The sequence below is a fragment of the Callorhinus ursinus genome, unplaced genomic scaffold, assembly GCF_003265705.2.
Source record: "Callorhinus ursinus isolate GAN/ISIS: 27379988/994484 unplaced genomic scaffold, GSC_fseal_2.0 scaffold10, whole genome shotgun sequence".
NCBI lineage: Eukaryota > Metazoa > Chordata > Mammalia > Carnivora > Otariidae > Callorhinus > Callorhinus ursinus.
In genome coordinates, this window is record NW_027397072.1 from 81955476 (window position 1) to 81974778 (window position 19303).

The window sequence follows — 19303 nt, forward strand, 5'->3', positions numbered from 1 at the left end:
TAGGTCCTGACTTTAGGGGGAGTGCTGGTCACATGGCAAACAAATTCTCACTTGCTCCGGCCTCATTTCTCTAGGATAAGCTTCCTACCCTTGAGGAAACAACCACCTAGAAGTATGTCCTGCAATGTGGTTACCACACTTTAAGAAAAACATAGCAGATCTGGAAAAGAAACAGCAGACATTAAAAACAGCACAGAAGGTTTCATAGGAGACAAAAGAAATAATTACCGTCTGTATATCTAGGAAGTCAAAAATTCCCCAGAAGGGCCATAGTCTGAGAACCAGTTGGCACCATAGAAATCACGGAGTGCTTGCTTCTTGGTTCAAAGTCACCAGAAAACATGTACGTGGGAGAAAAACAATGTGGCCTTACCTCCTAGAGAAAAACACCTAGCACAGTTTGAAGGAGATCATTTTGCAAGATAAAAAAAAAAGATTACCCAACAGGTTATGGATTAAGTGTAGACAACTCGTTATTAGCAAATAAGTCATATAAAAGATTTAAAGAACATTCTTGAAACATTCGTGCATGTGGGATATATGAAGAAATAATTAAAGAAAATTAAATATGTTCAGATGACTCTAACATTTGAAAGAGACTGGTATAATCTCTCCCAAAGGGATTTCTTTTTCCTTTACTTAAAAAAAAAATTTACTGGTTTGCTGAAACCAGACATTTCTTCTTCAGTCAGCAGGTCAAATGAAACCTCAGCACACGTGTAAAGTAATGTGCATGGTGTAACAACAAACATGGCGTGCAGCTGGAATGTCTAGTATAGTTGGGGGATAGAACATACGTGCAAACAGAAGATAACTAAGCACAGCATAGCCAATAGAATGCACTGGGGTTGGGGAAATGGCCCTGATACTATGAGAGGTAGAATAGTCTAGTTAGTTCCTAAGGATAAACATCAGGATCTAGAGTCACACCTAACAGATTTGTGCCTCAGTTTTTTCATCTTTAACATAGAGACAATGGTAATAGTGGTAAGACCTCTGTAACTTTGTAAGGTTGAGATTTAATTAATGCATGTAAAATGAATGCCATCCAGTATAAGAGCTTAATAAATAATAAGGCCTTTATTTTCACTGTGCCCTTCCTTTTGAATGTGTTCTACCATGCCATACTTATTCTTACTCACCCCTCAAAACCCTGCTCAAATAACACCTCCCTCAGAAAGCTGGTCCTGATTCCTCGATTTGGTTTTGGGGTGCATTACTATCAGCATTGATCACTCAGTCTTTGGTCTCCTCCACTAGATTCCATGCTTTCTGAGGACAGAGAGCAGGATTTATTGACTGTGTCCTGAGGGCTTAACAGCACGCTCAGCATATCATAGGTACCAAGCAAATAGTTCTTCATTAAATGAAATGAATTTCTTTTTTTAAAAAAAGCTTTTATTTATTTATATGAGAGAGTGAAAGAGAGAGAGAAAGAGAGAGAGAGAGAGCACGTGCACAAGCAGGGGGGAGGGGCAGAGGGAGAGGGAGAAGAAGACTTCCCGCTGAGCAGGGAGCCCAACTTGGTGCTGGATCCCAGGACCCTGGAATCATGACCTGAGCCGAAAGCAGAGGACACTTAACCAACTGAGACACCTAGGCACCTGAAATGAATTTCTTAAATATGGAAGGTAGGACTTTATACTAAATCTCAAGGTCCAGGTAAAATCCTAAAGGACAGCAATGGGAGGGGCACAAAATCTCATGAATGAATAACTATTGGTTTATATATATCTTCGAAGAAGTATTAATCCCTCCTCCTGCTGATCCACATTCTTCTGTTGGAAATTTACTTACAGGATGCAATTTTAGTTCGGGTGTTAATATCCAGATTGTAACTCCAGCACACTAAAGGAGCCTGACAGAATTTCTACTTCATATGGTTATTATTGTCATTAAATGTAATAATAAATATTTGGAAGCAGAGTCAACCACTATTAGTGTACCCAATATAAGTTCATAGCACTTTTGTTAATCCAGCGCTTCTTCCCTGTCTCATGCTCTGGAATATGAACCCCATGAACGCAGGGACTGTCTCTTTCACCATTATAACCAGAACACCTGGAAGTATAAGTTCCAAGTAACTGCTCAATAAATATTGGTAGATTGAATGAATGAATGAATGAATTAATTAATTACTGAGTAAGAGGGTATGAACTATTTTTTTCTTAAGAAAATAGTTTATTTATACTTCCCCCACATGCTTTCTGCACTCATGTATTTCTCCCTTTGATTGACCCTCCCAACTTTACACAAACACCTGCCTGCTGATACTGTCCTCTCAGATCTCATTTTACATGCCCCCTCCTTCTTTCTAGAGCCTTATTAATCCCCCAACATAAATTATTTTCTCTGCAACTCAAGTCCTGTAATAACCGTCACCTGTATTAGAGCAAGGCTTGCATACTGCTTGACTTTTTCTCACCCTGCTCCAGATGTTAAGTAACTCATCTTTGTTCCTTGAGCTTTGTGTCGACTCATTCCTGATCACATGTGTGGCATGAGCTTTTGTTATGTTGCTTCACAGATCATTTTTAAGTTATAAAAGTAATGGCTTTAACACATCTGCATATCTCAATAATATGTTATATATAGATATAACATCTCACATAGTATATTGTTAGGCATTTAGATTCAGTTATTTTCCAAACATTTTCATTTGTGGATATTTAAATAAACATACACTCTTGCTCTATTTCCTAATTTTAATTTTAAGAAGTATTACTTTTGAGGACACGTGGGTGGCTCAGTCAGTTAAGCGACTGACTCTTGGTTTCAGCTCAGGTCATGGTCTCATGGGTCGTGGGATCCAGCCCCCTGCTGGGAATCTCTGCTCAGCAGGAGTCCACCTGAAGACTCTGCCCCTCCCCCCACTTGCGCGCGTGTGTGTGCGCGCACGCGCGCACACACGCACACTCGTGCGCTCTCTCTCAAATAAATAAATAAATATTTGGGGAAGAAAAAGGAAAAAGTATTACTTTTTTACCCTTTCAGTTCACAACATAGTGATTTGACAATTGTATACATTATATAATGTTCACCACAGTAAGTGTGGTTACCATTTGTCACCAGGAAAGGTATTACTTTGTGTGGATTTAAAAACGATTTTTTATATTTGTTATATTTATATTATATATTTTATATATTATAGTATATATTATTATATTTATCATATTTAAAAGTGGTTCTATAATTTGGACTGGTTCTGATGTCTCAGTGACTTAACTTCCCTGATTACCCATTTTCAAGTTTATAAGGTAGAATTTCCTGTCAGTGAACATCACATATGTTATAAAATTTGTTACTCTTTCATAGTATTTAACCATAATATTAAGAACATTGTGTACTATATTATTTGATTCCTATTACTTAGGGTATGAATTTTTTAAAAGAATTTATCTATTTATTTGAGAGAGGGAGAACATAAGCAGAATCATGGGCAGAGGGAGAGGGAGAAGCAGACTCCCCGCTGAGCAGGGAGCCTGATGCAGGGCTCCATCCCAGGACCCTGAGATCATGACCTGAGCCGAAGGCAGACTCTTAACCCGCTGAGCCACCCAGGCGCCCCTAGGGTATGATATTTCTAAAACTCTTATAAATATTGTCAAATTATTTTTCAAACATTTTCTGCCACATTACGTGGTCTCCAGCAATGGACAGATATACCAGTTCCATTCATATTTTCATCTGTACTACACACTACAATTTTAAAAATAATTTAATAGAGGAAATGAACTTCATTATTGCTTTCATTTGAGATCTTTCACTAGAAATGGAGTTGAACACTTTTCAGTTTACTCAGACATTTTTATTTTCTCTTACTCTTCACATACTGTGTCCAGACTGTAGCGGAAAAATATATTTTAGCCATTTTTATGCATTAAAAACCATCACCACAGATTGCAATAAATTAAATGTTCCAAACAATCTTTTTAATAATACCAATTCTCATCATGCAGTAAGTGTTTACAGAGCTTAAAGCTCACTTCAATGAAAAGGAGAGTCACGGATTAAGAGAGAAGTCATAAAAATCAAGTCATGCACCAAGGTCTCTTTAACAGTCAGCTTTTGTTAATTACAAACCAGGGGCGGAGATGGGCGAGACCATTTCCATTCTACACCAAACCAAAAGAAAGGGAGGCCACTTATCTGGGGAGCACAAAGCAAATCAGACCCTGCTCCTTTCCCTAGTCCACCTTTGTTTGCTTATTTAACCAGGCAAAAGTACTTAACCACACAAAACAGCTTCTACTATATTGACATAAAACTCATTTCACATGACCCACAAATAATTGCGGCAGCCTTCAAAAGGGTACCCGCTCACAGCTCCATCATTTCCTTACAACAAACTGGCAACAGCCCTACTGTGCAATATTTAAAATTTTAGAACCCAATGGCCCTTCATTTGTCAAGCAGTTTCCGTGAAATCGATTTTTAAAAAATCATTTATAAATTCTCATTTTCAGTGTTGGACAAGAACCCAGTTTGATGACTGGGGCTGAGGACATCCTGAGGCACTGGCTCTCAGTCGTGGCTGCACATTGGAGTCTCCTGGAGCTTTAATAGACGCTAATGTTGCCCCCTTGCCAAAGGTTCTGATGTCATCTGCCTGGGATGAAGCCCAGGCAGCGGGGGTTTTTAAAAGCGCCTCAATCAAGAGCCTCAACCTCACTGCTTTAGGGGAAAGTAGTGGATAGAGTTTCACTGTTATCTGCTGTGTAGCGACTTCTGTTTGTAAAAAGGTAATAACACATGTGAGTTTATTTCTCAAAAAAAGAGATTCGTGAGGATTTGTTTTGTCTGTTTACTTGCTTGTTTGAAGACATGCCTACAAGGTATTTTGAAATACAGAATAAACATGATGCCAGTTAATCAGATCTTTTAAAAAGTAGTTCTTCGGTTTTAAGACTTAACATAAATGCAGGTAAAGGAACACCTACCAAATGATGGTTTTGCCACTGATGCTCTGGCGCACATTCACTGTTTTAGCATATTTCCCGGCATCCTCTATTCCTACTCTTCTACTCTCCAGAGCCATCCAGACCACCTCCTTTATGCACCTCTTTGTTCTCACTGCCTGGCCGTAGTGCCTGATACCATCCGGTACATGGGGTTGTTGACTGACTACATTTTTGCATTGTTCTGCCAGCTGCATAGGCTGTTATTAGTAGCAGTACCACAGTGACCTCTCTTGATGAAACCAGAAAGTGCAGTAAGGCATTCCAGAAAGGAGTTCTTGTAACAACAGTCAACAAGTTGAGGTTGAAATGTGAGGCAGTCCCAGTCTTGGACAAAACTGAGGGGGGAAATAATATCAAAGGAGCTTAGGGCAAATGGGAAGCAGAAAAGCACGGTTGGTCTGTTTCCGTAAGGAGCCTGGCCCAGCATTTTTTTAACTTGTCTGAATCTTTTTCTTCCTCCATGTCCATATCCCAGAGGCACAAGCTTAAGTGCACTCTTTTAAATGATTTTACTGGGTTTTGAGCATTCAAAGATTTAAATGTTTTGTGCTATGGATCGATTTTTCACGAGTCACCAAGGCATTCTAATCAAGGCAATTAAAAAAATCTCGTACTGCATTTTAGAAGACAAAGTCACAGTGCTTTAGAGTAGTTTTGTTTTTTAACTGTTCTTACCTTTAGTTTGTATTTGTTCTTACTGTTTGTGTACTGATACATACTTAGCATAAACTCAGAAGGAAGAAGAAATGAAAGAGACAGCTTTTGATGCCATGGTCAAGGTGATAACTAGTTAAGAAATTAAAGGCAAGGAAACTTGATCCTAGGGGCTCCTGGGTGGTGCAGTTGGTTGAGCATTGGACTTTTCGTTTCGGCTCAGGTCATGCTCAGGGTCATGAGATCCAGCCCTGAGTCAGGCTTTGCGCTTAGCATGGAGTCTGCTTAAGATTCTCTCTCCCCGTCTCTCTCTCCACCCTTTCCCCCCTTCTCTCTTTCTCTCTCTCTCAAATAAATAAACCAATCTTTAAAAAAATGAAAACTTGATCCTCTGAGGCAAATACAAATGGGAATACTATCACCAAATCATAAACACTTACGCTATTGGGGGTCAGCCAGCTAAAAGGTAACCTGGAGACTCTAGCTCTAAACTCAGGGTTCAGTTTCAACCTTTGCACCCACTGAATCAATTAACTTTCTGCCTAATTAACTCAGCTCTCGGATGAGGCTACACATAAAGCATCCCATATGGACAGTGGCCCTATTTCCCCTTCTAACAACAAGGTATAAAATTGCTTATCTGCATACTGATAACTTAGAGGTTAAAGAAAAAACAGGAGGTAGGCTGTTTATTTGAATAGAAATATGATATTAACACAAATCCTCTTTGAACAAAATGATAACTTTAGAGGTGGTAATAAAGGAAAGAGTATACAACAGCCAGGTGAAGAATTAGAACATTTTCTTCCCTGAAGAATGAAAACACCCTGGATCCTCACTCCATTGACATTTTGGGGGCTTCGACCATGGGATCACCTTCACAGTGGGCCTATATTGTAGACCTCCTAATAGCAATAAATAAACCTTTCATCACAAAACCATTTTAGATGGAATCCAAAACAAAGAACTCCATATCAAATTACCAAACTATTTTTGTAAGACTACAGGTTTACTCTATTTATTTTTCTTCACACACCCTGTCCCCAAGACTTTTAAAGAGTGCTAAACATGATACAAAACCCAAGAAGATAACAATAATAAAGCAGAAGCAACAGAATAAAGGAAACTAAAGATAGGGCCAGAAAACGGAGCCAGAAAAGAGGCTAAAAATATGCATAAACACGGTATCGATGTGCTCTCTTCCACGCGTATGGGCCACAAATGTGGCTTTAACCTGCTAGCAGCCACAGTGAATAGAGTGGCCTGGTCAAGTACTCCTGTACAGACTCTCTAAGATAAAAACAAATGAATTTCACAGAAGACAACCAAGTCTTCCTGGTATTTAGACCAGAAAACAAAAACACAAAACAAAACAAACAAACAAAAAAAACACTTAGGCTTGGTCCCTTTGTGAAAAAGAAACTAAGTGATAGAACAAGCAATGTCCTCAACAATATCTTAATACAAAGTTTCATAGGACTTTTTCTTAGAATACTCCTCTGGATGGGGTGCCCAGTTTCATTTGAATTTCAGATAAACAAGCCAGACATACTTCCACTAAACAATTACTCATTGTTTGTCTGTGATTCAAATTTAATTCAGCACCCTGTATATTTATTTGCAAAATCTGGCAACTCAGGGTGAAGGCCTCAGAAAGAAATGCAAATCCCTACATCTGTGCATGTTGATAATACTGATCAGAATGTATGACAGGGTTCAGGCACCAGCCATGGGCAAGATCAGTGCTATAGCTTAGAACTCTTGAGTATCTAGGGGAGAAATATTCACCCAGCTTAAAAATTGAAATATTTGATGGGAAAATCCTTTTCAGGGTCATTAAGAACTAGAAGAGGTTTTACTTAAAAATGCATGTAAGTCTACTGTATTGGCAGGTGATTACTGCTCCCCTACAGACAATTTGTGGAATATCAGTGATTTTACTTATTTATTTTTTCTGGGTTTGGTGCCATATAAAATGATTGGACACTGACATAGATTAATTATCTTAAAACAGAGCTTCCAACCCATCCTGTGGAATGTGAGAACCTAGTAAAATATTCTAAATGCATTTTAAAGCATCAATTAGTGATAAAAAGACACTTGACAAAAAAAAAAAAAAAGGATTGCTTTTCAGTCTTAGAAAGTCAACTGTGGATTCAAAGAGAATACATAGAGTGAAATTTGATAGAAATTGCCAAATTGCTCCCTAAATAAATTTTATCAGTTTACATGCCAACCCTCAGGGTAGACTGCTTTCCAGCACTCTTAGTAATAATACTCACTGTGGATGATTTAATTTTTGCCAGTCTTATAGGTAAAAGAAACCATATCTCCATGTTGAATCAACTTGAAACTTTTCAACTGTGAACAAAATTGTAGTTGACATTTGTCAGTTTGGGGCTGCCAGCCCCCATTGTCAGTCCTTTTCACCTTTCCCAGGCACCCAAGGATTGCCCTTTGGGGAACTGTACCTTCCTGCGTCTTTGGGGTAGGTGGTAGAATCCACATCTCTCTATGAAAACTGTGGGGTCAAAGCAAGGGGTCCCATGCAGGGGGTACCATGACAGTCCTTTGGACATTTGGAAATTCTGGGGGACGCTGATGTTTAGGAGAATGACCCAAGAGTGAGGGCGCTGGTTGAAGCCACAGCCGTCTTGGTGGGAGCTGCTGTGTGAGTATTTGGTGTTTGCGCTGTGACTGTGGTTCTTACCACACAACACTCCAGAGCTCTGTGGCCATGGTCTGGTTTGGAACATAAGCTTTTACTGCCCTGAGCCCCAGCTATCTCTCCAATGCAACCATTTCCTCTTGGAGAAAATCAATGTATTCCTTCTGCTTGAAATCAGGGACGCTGGCACAATTGTATAGAGAGAGGTCCCATCTAATTTTCCTCTACTAAATCTGTTAAATAGTGAGTCTTTCCAGTGCATGAACATGATTTGATCATGACATATACAGTTTCCTCAGGAATTCATCTATGGTATTATGCAAAGTATTAAATCTAAATTACAAAAAAAATTGATTAGCATGAACCCATCTAGAGTGCAGTATTATCAGCTCTCATTAAAGACTGGTGCATTTTTAAACAAAACTGTTATACCATGGTATGAAGTGGTGTTCAGTTTTGGCACATGGAACATAGTGAGGAGAACTGAAGTTTGTTGATCTCCGGGTTCCAAGATTAGTAAAAATAAGGACTTAGCCCTAAAAATAAATACTTTCATCTCAGCTTACTAGCTAGTGTGGAGGATCAGAATATGCCACCCCCAGATATATAGCTTTGGTATAAGGAGAATCGAGATGCAGAAAGAAGGCTTCTCAGAGCTTCTCTTGTCTGACTCATAGCGGAAGCTTCTGAAAATGAAAACTGCCCCAAATGCCCTCTCCCAAGGAAGCTCTATGGCCAAGGAGAAGATGGAAACCTGGCACCAAACTGAACCTGCACAAACAAACTTTGCTAAGATGGCCCTCCTTTTTCTCTTAGTTTCTCCCATGTAGTCACCTTCCTCTAGAAGCCTGAAAACCCTTTTCCCTTTGTCTTGTCACTTCCCTACAAATTTGTCCTTCTTTGTTAAGAAGCCACGTAAGCCCAAGTTCGAACCACCTCTTTGAGTCACTCATCACTGAGTATCTCCCATGTGCACGTATGCTGTCCATGTTAATAAATTCTGTTTTTCTCTTGTTCATCTGAATTTTGTCAGATTATTTTCAGACTCCAGCTGGAAAACCTAGGAAGCTAGAGGGGAAAAGGTTTTGTCCCTTCCCAACACTGGCACCAAAGACGGTACCAAATAAACATATCTGCTGAGTAAGTAGGTACTCTAGATGTGCATGGTCTGATGTTCTGTCCGGTATAGAGCCCAGGAGAAAGCCATTCAATTCAAGGACACCTGAAATCTTGACAGTTCTGTGTGTGCACTGTTAGGCAGGAAAGTGCCATGTTGGCCTCAAGGGTCTGCCTATCACATGCTACCTTGTACAGCAATGTCTTGCTGTGCCAAAATTGTGGTCTCCTGTGTTCTCTGTGGGCTTCAGTGTTCTTACTGCAGCGTGGGTCCTCAGGAGATCTCACTGTGGCTACCTCAGGACCATCTGTAGCAGCCATTCTTTCACAAACACCAAATGGTCCCTGTAGAAAGTACTATTTCTTTTTGTTATTAAAGTGTGTGTATGGAGAGCATCTTCCCCTATCAAATGGTTGTAAAACACTGCAACTTGAAGTGTAGTCTTAAGTTTTGATTATTTCTCTTTCTTTCTCTGTATGTGTGTGTCTCTTTCTTTTTCATCTATGTATATATTCTCCCCATCCCCTTTGGCCAGAACAATCTTTAAGAATGTAGCTGCATAATTTACATACAATACATAGATTTTAAATATTTGTTCTGAAGAGTTTTGTTAATCATATACACCTATTTAACTATCTGTGGAAATAGAAAACATTCTCCCAAACCCCAGAAAATCCTTTCAAGCTTCTTTATAGTCAGTTTTGCACTATTTCCACTAAGAGAGAGAGAGAGAGAGAAACCCTAGTTTCTAACACATAGACTTGTTTTGCCTGTATGGAATTCATATAAATTGAATCATAAAATTTGTGTTTTTTAGTGGGGGTGCTTGATATAATGTTCTTGAAGTTGATCCAAATTATTGTGTATGTCAATAGTTCATTTGTTTTTACTAAGAAGCATTTCACTGTTTGAGTTTGCCACAGTGTGTTTATCCATTCACCTGTTGATTGTTATTTGGGTCATTTCCAGTTTGAGGCAATTATGGATAAGGTTACTATGAACATTCTTCTCTAAGTCTTTCTGTGGACATACAGTCTTTACTTCTTTACTTTACATAAAGTCTATACTACTCTACTGGTGTAATACCTGGAAGTGAAATTTTGGGGTCATGGGGTAAGTTTAACTTTATGAGAAATTGCAAAGGAGTTTTCCAGCATGGTTGGACATTTCTATACTCCTGCCAGCAATAGATGAGACTTTTAGTTGCTTCTGATACTCACTAACATTCGTTTTGTCAGGGTTTTTGTTTTTTTTTTGATAACAGCCCCCCTAGTGTGTGTGAAATGGTATCTTACTGTGGTTTTAATTTGCATCCCCTGATGGCTAATGATATTGAATACCTTTCCATGTGCTTATTGGCTATTTTGTGTACTTTTTTGGTAAAATATGTGTTCAAGTGTGGGCTTTTTTTCTGTTATTTTAAATTGGGTTGTTTGTATTTTTTCTTATGAGTTCTTGATGTATTTTGCAAATTTGCATTCATCTTTGTGCAGGGGCCATGCTAATCTGCTCTGTATCATTCCAATTTTAGTATATGTGCTGCCGAAGTGAGCACTTTATGTATTTTGGATTCAACTCTTTAGTTAGATATATGTACTATAAACATTTTTTCCCAAACTATTATTTCTTAATGAGCTGGGGCAAGTACATATCATAACCATTCTCTGGAATAGCTATACCCAAATATTCAAGTGAAAAATATGCCAGGCAGTTATTGCCATCATAAAAATTTGGTATAAAAAACTATCCTAAAACACAGTGACTTAAAACAATAAGCATATATATATAGCAACCAAGGGTAGAGGTCAGTTGGGCTCAGCTGATCTAGGCTGGGTTCAGCTGAAGTGTCTTGGCTGGGCTCTTTCTGCTCCATGGGTCTCATATTCTCTTCCTGGAATCAGTAGGTGGGCACAGCCATATTCTTCTAATGGCAATGGCTGAGGCACAAAAGGACCAATAGAAAGATGCAAGGCCTCGAGAGTCTGAGACTCAGACAAACACTGTGTTACTTTCACCTGTGGACCAAAGCATCTGTCCTGGTTGAAACCAGAGCTGAAGTGAGAAGTGTGCCCTGCCCACAGTTAGCGACCTTTGCAAAATTACTTGACAAATGGCATAGATACGGGGAGCAGGGAAGAAAGGGACTTAATGAAATCTGTTGCAAACATGTAAAAGTCACAAGTTTATAAATGCACTTATAAAGAATTTTTGATAGAAAATAGACATTAGGAATAATTCACAGAATACTTTGCCCTCATTCACTGTCTTGCTGAGTGTTTGATTTCCCTCCTTCAGCCCAATTTATTCCATTTAGTATTCAACTAGTCCTACAACCATTCATTTGTGAATTCATGAATTTATTTAATAATTATTTAGAATATTTTATCTATGCCAGGTACTGTGTGTTAGATTCTAGAACCACAACAGTGAATAAGACAGGCAGAAATTATGAAGTTCAGGGGCGCCTGGGTGGCTCAGTTGTTAAGTGTCTGCCTTCGGCTTAGGTCATGATCCCAGGGTCCTGGGATCGAGCCCCGCATTGGGCTCCCTGCTCTGCGGGAAGTGTGCTTTTCCCTCTCCCACTCCCCCTGCTTGTGTTCCCTCTCTCGCTATCACACTCTCTGTCAAATAAATAAATAAAATCTTTAAAAGAAGAAAGAAATTATGAAGTTCAGAACAACTGAGTAGGAAAGTTCATTCAGTAGGATGCTATGGGAGTCCAGTGGAAGGGCAGTTTACCCAGAATCCTGGTGTGAAGGAAGGTTTTACAAAGAAAATGACATCTAAGCTAAAGCCTGACCAATACACATGAGTTAAAAAGGCAAAGGTGGAGAAGAGGTGTAGTAGCCTGTGCAAGAGGTGATGGAGGGCAAGCTGACTTGGAAGTGAAAGTAGTTAGATGCAGCCCAGAGTTTGAGTGGAGAGGTGACTATGGCCAAGGAGTGAAGAGTGCATCAAAGACATGGAGAAGCAGGAGGCAGGGAAGCTACTACAGTGTCTAAGCTAGAGGTGACAGTCCAACAATCAGGGGTAGAGGCAGCAGGGGGAGAGAGATGTGGATGGATTCCAGTGACATCTTGTAGTCCCAGTGAGGGGGCTTGGAGTTTGATTTTATGTAGGATGAAGGGAGAGTGAGAAGTCAAGTATAACACCCAAATTTCTTGACTCATCAAATAGATGATTTTACATTTAATGAAATAAGACTTAGAGGAAAGGGTCACACTGGGTTGATGGGAGGAACAGATAACTTTTATTCCAAAATATTGAGTTACCTGTGTTAAAAGGTAAACTGAGGCATATTAAATATTTTAAGAGTTTATATGAGGAAAAATTAATTCAAATCAGGTAGTATCCCATCTAGAAGCCAGAAAGAAGCTCCAAGGAACTGTATAAAATGGAAGCTGTATATGGGCAGAAAGGAGTTGGAACAAAGATGGAGAAGAGGCACATTAACAGGGGCAAGGCTATGGCAAGGTTACTTTCCTTTGGGGGATGACAGAGATTTCTCTGGAAGATTACCTAATTAGTGCTGATGAGATGGTTCCTGATCAACTGGTTTAAGATCCCATTTCTGGGAGAACTAGAACTGTAATTAATTTAAGCCTTGGTTTGGTGATATGGGGCTTAGCATAAGGGACCCTATTTGGGGCCTATTGTCTTATTTTTAGCACTTGTGAGATACCTGGGAGGTATTGTCTTCCAGATAGCAGTAAATTTGAACCTGAAGTTTAGTAGAGAATTTAGGGCTGATGGTAGATTTACAGGTCACAAGTATTGTCAGGATTGAACACCAGGGGAGAGGGTAAAAATGCTCATGGGAAATACACAAAGTAGGAGGGCAGAATGGGGAAGAGTATCAGTCAACAGGTCAACCAGGAAAGGGTGGACGGGTGCGAGGATCTTGCCTGGGAGGCTAAGAATGCGCAGCCAAAGCCATAGGAAGGAAGACTATGGAGGAAATGTTCATGCCCACTTCCATGAAGAGACTGAATAGCGAAGAGCAAGGGAATAATTGGTATGGAGATGTTCCTTAAAAGACGAAGAGAATGACATTGGAAGCTCAGATGGAAGAACAAAGTTTAGGTAGGAATCAAGGCCCTCTTCAGTAAGAGAAGAGAAAGAGATGGTATGGAAGCAAATAAATGCTTGATCTGGTGTAAGTGAGAGAGTTCTTGTTGATGGTTTCTTTCTTTCTTTCTTTCTTTCTTTCTTTCTTTCTTTCTTTCTTTCTTTCTTTCTTTCTTTCTTTCAAGGAGGATAGAGTGGTATGGGAAGGAGGTGAAGTATTATTCTTTAGGAAAGTAGACAAGGTTTGAAAAAAAAATAGGAGAGAAAATGAAGAAAACTTAATTGTTCTCCTAGCAGCATTAAGGTCCCAGGAGTGGTGGGGCACTGTGAATTTATCATGTCCCAAATCTTAATGACCTTGCTGTTTTCCACCAGTGTTTGGGAGCACATAAAAAGAAAGCAGACGTTTGGCTTGATTCACTCAGGTGGAGGGGAGACCTCAAGAACATGCGAGACTCATTTCCTCTGGTGGTAACCTGATTACCTTTTCACCTTTAAGGCCCTTCAGTGAAGAACAACCAGAAGAATTTTGAATTTAAAAATAAATCCAAATATTTGTTTTCCTATTGTCAATGCTGTGATATACTCTTAGCATATTAAAAAATTGAAGAGTATGTATTTGTATTCACTTTTATTCAATCAATTTATGTAGTGTCATATAATGGTTTAATATTCAGTGCTCATCAAAATATTTTAGGTATGATACTGTATGATACTGTTTCTCAAGGGAGGTGGGGATATTTTGCACCTTAACTATGCAGAATAAAAATGTACTTTACCTTGCCTCCCTTAGTCAAGGGCAGTAACTGCCAGAAGGACGATGGAACAAGAGATTTGAGGATATTGGGTTTGTTTTGCTCAAAACCAACTCCTTATTTTGTATTTTTCAAATTTTCTTAGATGTGATTGAGAAATTCAGAATTTTAGTTATTTTTTGATCAGCTTCTCAAAAATAATACTTTTTAGTCAATAGTAAAGAAATAAAAATGGGCTTTCCATAACAATGTTCATTCCATTGCTCAATCTCTTGTTGATATTCTTAGGTTTGTTTTCAGGTGACTTCAATGAACAAAGTGCGTTTATTTGCTTACTTTATTAATTTATTTGCTTATTCTCCATGCCCAGTACTTTACGAGCATATCCTGTATGTATGGTAATTTACCCTGATACTTTAAGCATTTTGAAAAAAATCCGTATGGATCACATTTTATGTGTTAAGGCATCTAATTAAGAGATACACTTTTAAATAGTAAATTTCAACCACAGTCTTTTGAATCAAGGTACAACCATGCCTGATGAAGCAGATTCCCACTTCCCAGAGTGTAACACATCTCAGGACAGAAGCACACTAAGATGTTGGTGGAAAACATGAGTATACTTTTATTATTTTTTAGAAGATTTATTTATTTGAGAGAGAGAGGGAAAGAGAGAGTACAAGTGGGTAGAGAGGCAGAGGGAGAGGGAGAAACACTCTCTGCTGAGGAGGGAGCCTGACTCGGGGCTCAATCCCAGGACCCTGGGATCATGACTTGAGCCGAAGGCAGACCCTTAACTGACTGAGCCACCCAGGCTCCCCCATGAGTATGTCTTTAAATTAATAAATTATGAAGGTGCCTGGGTGGCTCAGTCGGTTAAATGTCTGCCTTCGGCTCAGGTCATGCTCCCGGGGTCCAGCGATCCAGTCCCTCATCGGGTTCCCTGCTCAGCAGGGAGCCTGCCTCTCCCCCTGCCCTTCACCCTGACTGTGCTCTCTCTAGCTCTCTCTCTGTCTCAAATAAATAAATAAAATCTTCAAAAGATAAAATAAATTAATAAGTTATGATAAAGCATCCTTATCAACCCAACAGGAGCAATTTAGTTATAAAAGGTGGAACCCAGGTACTATTAGAAGAGTGTAGGTCCACTTAACAGAGACAACTACATAATCTAATGACAAGAAGTAGGCTCTTCTTGGTACAGCCTAATAGAGGAACTGGTTTTACAACTTTGTTTGATGTCTGTGAAGTAAACATCAGGTCTTAAAAACAGGTTTATAAGAACTGGTTCTTAAATAGTGAAAGCTAGATTGTACCACAGGCATTTCTGAAGAGTAAACTACCTCTTACCTTGAGTAGACTATACACAAGGTGAATGAGCCAAAAGATTTCATATGTTTTGGTTGTCTTCACAATATAACTATGGCTCAGGCAGTGAGCCACATCAGTTGTTAAAAATGAAGAATGATGTAAATATAAGCCACCTCACGTGTTCTTGTGAACACAGCTTAGCCACTACTTTTAGATAAATGGACTTAATCCTTTTTTTCCCTTTGATGGCTAATTTCTAGGTTTTCTTTGTCTCTCCTAGAAGCCAAAATCCTATAATAGCACCTCTCTAGGACCATAGGAAGTGAGGCTCATGATAGGAAGAAGTTGAGAGTAATCTGAGAACACTTCTTGACCACTGAAATGCAATAAGAACCTGGAGCCCAGGAGATTTGGAGTGAATTATGAGGAAAAGGAAGCCCGCCTCCTTGTTTAGATGCAGAAAAGTTATCGCACTGGAGGGAGAGAGAGAGAGAGACAGAAGATAGATAGAGTGAGCTAAATATAGCCTTACTGTCGCCAGATCATCACTGAATTCTCTATACGTGGCTTCAAACTGAGGTGTATGTGTAGGCACGTGTACATGTGTGTACCTGTGTGTGTAAGAGGAAAGATCGATTAGGGAGAAGGAAGGGGGAAGAGGGGGAGAGACAAGGAAGGAGGAAGAGGCGAAACAAAAGAAGACAAGGAAAGAGCAGGAGGGCAGGAGGGAGATAGAGACATACCATGAGAAAAACCTATGACAAGCACGCGGCACAGTCTCTGCCCACCCTAAGGGGTAATTTTGGTTTCCTTACTCTGTTTCGCAAAGGTACGAAGAGCAAGACAGAACACATAAACATACAGACTTGTTTTTAGGAATGTGTATCATGCACTCAAGTACAATTCGTAAAAGGGACCATAATAAAAGTAGAGAGTCACGTAGGAATGGGAGCATGACTGCCTTACTTCATTCTTCCAGATAATTACAAAATTTTCCACTTGTCAACAGACAGGTACCTGAAATCTGAGAATAATAAGGGTATCATTGAGTAAATAGAGAACAGAGGGGGAAAAAACCTGGGTTGAGATTTCTTTTACGATTTTATTTCCTCCCTATCAACAACTATGGAGATTCTTATCACAACTGACCTTTGTTACTACGCTTTACCCGCCGTTATTCTCCGTCACTGAAACCTCCCTTCTGCAGCTGTTTTCCCTAGGAAGGGCAGGCAAGGTTGCCGGAGTCTTGACAATAAGGCACGGAAGGCAGCGGGTGCTGGTGTCAGTAAAGGCCCGCCTGGCTTTCCCTGCTGAGAACCCAGGCCATGGCTGCACTGGGGGGCGGGGGGCGGTGTGCACATGCATGTGTTACAGAATAAAGTTTCTTGGGTTTAGCTAGATTTGATTTCAACTTCTGAGTGAGCCTGTATTTTCACGGCAAATCAACAATAACTTTTCATAATTCTTTCTTCTCTGTAGGTAGGAGTGTAGACCAGGTTGTGCCTGTATTCTTTGGGATCAGAAAAATCATTTCCCTTTCTCTTCTGTCCTTAGCTAATGCTTTCCTCCTAAATCTCACCCTCCTTGATAAAAATATAATATTTCATGATGGCAATCCAGTAGTATGGAACCTCATTATGCATCAGCAACATCTGTGATTATGTTTTATTCATGTAGTATCTTCATTTAGGCCAGACAGTCGTAAAGAAAACTTCCAGTCAATCCCAGATAGATACCGGGAAACGTTCAAGGTACATTAACCCGATGGGACCATCAAGCTACCAGGATTATGAAGCTGAACGGGAAGAGAACAAGCTACAAGTCAGGTTAGAATTCTTTTCTTGGATATGGCACTGATTTGTTTTAATTAAGTCAGTGCATTTGTTAGGACCTCATTCTCTTCTGTAAATGCAGGCATTGGAGTGGAAAAGATTGTGTGCCTGCGTGTGTGTGCATGCGCACGCAGTTGAGAAATTGGAGATGCTATTCCTTAGAACTGACACATGGACATTTCACTTCCGTGTTTCCTTCTACTACTTAGCATTGTGGGGACTGTCATGCCCCACTGTAAGTATTACTAAAAAGGCACCTGAACCCTTTGGGTTTCAGTGATTCATCTGGCTCCAGTTTATAAGCCTGGGTCATCTGGCTCATACCTGTGATGTAACAACTAAACACGAACATCTGGGAAAAGTGTTCAGGCCAGTGTAACTTTGCACAAGCAGCTGCTTTGGTGGCCATAGTGTGTGTTTTCCTACTAAGTTGTTGTTGGAAGGCCTTTCTACTAACCTTTGGCTTCAAGGACTACAGAGTTTTTGGATAATTGAACCATTCACTCCTGAGCATGGTAACCGTGTCCACGTTTTTGAGTAGTTGGGGATGAATCCAAGTAGGGGTGAATTTAATCTAAAACTCAAACCTGCCTACGCCTGAATTTAAACCTAAATAGTCCTGAAATTTCGTCTAGTAGAACTGAGACTGATTTCTTAATTGCATACCCAGTTGGCGTTAGTGATTCTGGATGTCCAGTGTAACTATAGATTCAAAGGAAATTGATGGGTTGAGTTCACAGGATAAACTGGTGCTTTAGCCAATCCTCACCCCCATTATTTTTATGTCTTTCTGACTGTTTTCATAAGTGCCTAAGTAATTAGAAAAGAGAAGTAAGATGACAAGTTAATTTTGAATCATTGAAAATTTAAGTCCCTTGGGTCCGTGAAGGCAAAGAATTTCATTTCTTAATCATATGTGTGGAGGAGTTATATTTTCTCCAGTTCAGATTGGCATACTTTACATAAGTGAAGTGATGCCAAGCCTAAATATATATTCTTAGGATTCTTTGGGATTCAGATAAGACCCAAGTGTTACTGAGCGATATCAATGGTCATTAGGCATTACATGATGTAGTACAGAGAATCTTGAGGCTGCCAGGGACTTCCAGTGAAGGAAGGACAGTTAATATTTACTTAGTGTGTACTCTGTGCAGACTTGCACTAGGTGCTTAACCATACATTTTTGCAATCAATCGTGACAGCAGCTCTCTAAATTAGACACCATTCACTCTAACTGCATACATGAAAAAATAAAGAAATGGACGTTTGTGAAGCTGTAAAAATGTACCCACATAGGGACCCTTGTAAGTATCATGCACATTCACTGTTACTATGTTTTTGAGTTTTTTTTTTTTTTTTTGCCACTCATGCATTCGTATATGTATATCACTTTTTTCTCAACTAATTCTAGGGTAGAAAAGATATCCACACTTATAAAATGGAAGAACAACTCAAGATAGAAATATGATCAGTATAGGTATAAAATTTATGTGGGAACATCAAAGCAATGTTAACAGTAATAAGCACTGACAAAAAAACAAGTCTAGTATTTGGTCAGTTATTCCAGAGAAGGGAATAAATATATATCTATATAAATATAATATATATAAATATATATCTATAAATATAGAAGGATAATTTTACTTCCTCAATAGAATTCTTAGGAAACCTCACTGCAACGTGAAATTCCATTTTTAGGACCAGTGATTGTGCATATGTGGGTCATGTATGTTGATGATGTTATACTGCCCTTCATCAGTGAATCTCTCTTTGCGTGTTTTTAGTCTGTTTGTCTATTTTATTGAACACACATTGTTACAATACAATAAGAGTACTACATTATTATCATTATCATCATTATTTCTATTTTATTCATTTTTTAAAGATTTTATTTATTTATTCCAGAGAAAGAGCACAAGCAGAGGGAGGGAGAGAGA

General features: G+C 39.3%; 1 protein-coding gene and 1 non-coding gene across 2 annotated transcripts in view; both read right to left on the bottom strand.

The window, feature by feature from the left end:
- LOC112821706 (large ribosomal subunit protein eL19-like) overlaps window positions 1-19303 on the bottom strand; it is a 475653-nt gene that overhangs the window by 304667 nt on the left and 151683 nt on the right. The window lies entirely within an intron of this gene.
- On the bottom strand, window positions 10848-10955 carry LOC112821746 (U6 spliceosomal RNA). Its single transcript, XR_003207527.2, has one exon. It is a non-coding gene; the product is annotated as a U6 spliceosomal RNA (small nuclear RNA).